Source organism: Nematolebias whitei, chromosome 8 (assembly GCF_014905685.2).
Source record: "Nematolebias whitei isolate Nwh7 chromosome 8, NemWhi1, whole genome shotgun sequence".
NCBI lineage: Eukaryota > Metazoa > Chordata > Actinopteri > Cyprinodontiformes > Rivulidae > Nematolebias > Nematolebias whitei.
Window position 1 is genome coordinate 47,874,648 of NC_056505.1, and position 2,715 is coordinate 47,877,362.

Here is a 2,715-nt window from a genome sequence, read left to right on the forward strand (position 1 = left end):
ATAATGTATTTTTGTTGTGTGTTGCTGGAAGTGAAATAGTTTAGGTGTTTATGTATAAACTCTTCTAACTCAGTACTTGTCTTATTAGTGTCTAATAATTCTAAATGTTTTGTTCGGAGCGTGTTTATAGAAAATGAATAAAAGTGTTGAAAGCAGCTTCTGGTTTTATAAAAACGTACATTTGATCATTTGGAGTTCGTTTTTGGTCAAAACAACAAAAATCCATTTATTTCTGGAACACTACTCTAGTTTAGTTGTTTTACTCGTGTTTTGTCAGATTCTTTTATAATCTACATTTTTCCTTTTGTTCACCTTTTTAAACAAATTCATTATAAATCCGTTTAAGACAAACATTAAATGTTTTAGTTTAGTTTGAACAACACGCTTCCTGCTGCGTCTGCACACGTCAAAAGAAAAATCCTAATATTTCAAACATACAAATGGACATTATTGAAGAAGAGGAAAAGATCAAAGAACAATATTTATTATGAATAAATGTCTGACAGGAATATTAGAGAAGTTTACAGAGGTCGTGTTCAAACGCTTGTGCTTTATGTTTCACATGTTTCATGTCGCAGCAGCTCAGCTCGCTCCGTTGGCTCAGAACTAGTTTTTAGAAACGAACCTCGACTTGTATTATAAAATTAAAAAATAAAGCATGTGAATAAGAATAAAAACAACTTTTTTCCAGGGATGTAGTTGAGAGATTTGAGTTGAGGGTCCAACATGTTTTATTCTGGAGTCTTCCAGCAGGAAGTGTGTAACTGTACACAAGTCTGAAATAAAAACACATGCTGGGTTTTTGTACACACAAGTTAAAAACTGTCTTTTTCACAAGGTCACGTGCACTGTTGTGCTTTATTTCTGCACACGTGCACTGTTGTGCTTTATTTCTGCACACGCGCACTGTTGTGCTTTGTTTCTGCACACGTGCACTGTTGTGCTTTATTTCTGCACACGTGCACTGTTGTGCTTTATTTCTGCTTGTTTTTTATTTTTCAGTCGAGACGTTTTACTGTCACTATAACCAACCAGACCGTGCTCACGTGTCTTTACGTTTGAACGTGAAAGATCAGATTTTTAAAATAACCATAAAGTTTTGGTGTGCTGAGGGTTTGGACCCAAACGTGTTCTGGGTGTGAGACTGATCCACAACTCTTCCTCCCAGCGCTGACAGACACATCATTCCACCATTAACTACTCAGACGTCCTCCATCACTGAGGATTTCAACCGTGAACATTTGTAGTTTTGCAGACGTGCTTTTTGAACAGAGGAAGTAAACCTTCATGTTTCTGCTGGAAGATGTTCAAGTGGGAGGAGTTACTCTGTATACAATTAGAGTTTTTGTCCTTGTCCAAAGCAGAGAGAGCAATTTTATCTTGGACCAGCTCAGTGGCAGAGCCAGGGGGTGGCCAATGGTGGCCTAGGCTGCCATAAATTAATCTTCTGCCACCCCAATCAATGGCAACCCAATTTTAGATAGTGACCTTTTTTACCACACACCAAACTGGAAGATGACACATTGTTTATCTTACAAGTGATCCAGCTCACAAGGTTAACATATGTACATGTATGTACACATACATGTATGCACATGTATATGAACATACATGTATGTACATGTAAATGTACATACATGTATGTACACATAGATGTATGTACATGTATATGAACATACATGTATGTACATGTAAATGTACATACATGTATGTTCATATTCATGTACATACATGTATATGTATGTATGTACTGTACATATGGTGTCAGCTAGTGTTGTAGTACACGAGACCGGTCTTGGTCTTGAGACCGGTCTCAAGACCACTTTTTGATGGCCTCGGCCTTGTCTCGGTCTCGGACATTGAGGACTCAGGACTTTATTTCCAGACCAGTCCAGACCACAGCTGTGGAAAATCACTAAATTGCCAGAACATTGTCCAGTTTATTTGTCAACATCTTTGTTTTGACTGGATGCAAAATGTGCTGGTTCAAATCCGAGCGATAACGTGACTCGTTGGTAAATACATGGTTTTGTTACCGTTGTCACACCCATCCCTTTCACTCGCACGCATCACTCCCAGTGTTGCCAGATTGGGCAATTTACATTCTGATCTTGCTGGGAACTCTGGGAAGATTTTTGTTGGATTGTTTCATTTTGCCACACGTTGTTAAATTATCTTGGCTTGTCCTGATGTGCGTTCATGTTCAGACAGTAAATGTACTGTAACAATATATCGACTGGGCAGATTTTTGTGTGATGTGGTGGTTTTTAACATATTTTTGGGCTGGAAAACCTCGACTCTATCTGGCAACACTGGTCACTGCAAGAGAGTGAGAAGTGATTGTCTGGGCGCAGGAGAAGATGTCTGCCACATCATCAGTTATAAAATGTGGCTATTTAAATCACAAAGAATGTACTTGTAAATACCATCATGCCATTTTTTAGGTGTATATCTACAACTTTACTGAAACCACTGTGCAGCCATATGGTGTTGAGTTCAGACTCATCACGAGTGTTTTGCTGCTGCAGTTTTTGAAGACCTGGCATGGAACTGCTTCACATTTAACAGTTTTACTGTTAATATTTTATTGTTGAACCACATGAAGTTAGGACACTGAAGGTCTGATTTCTTTATGTAGCTTTGAAAATGTATAAAAGCTGATGTGTTCATTCAAAAGCAAACTTAAAGATGCAGTATGTAACTTTTATAAAAAAA

At 37.9% G+C, this 2,715-nt stretch overlaps 1 protein-coding gene across 1 annotated transcript in view; it reads left to right on the forward strand.

Annotated features, from left to right (window-relative positions):
• The window catches only part of LOC119413585 (nuclear receptor subfamily 5 group A member 2-like), a 42,415-nt gene that overhangs the window by 5,079 nt on the left and 34,621 nt on the right, over positions 1–2,715 (forward strand). The gene's annotated exons all lie outside the window — the stretch shown is intronic.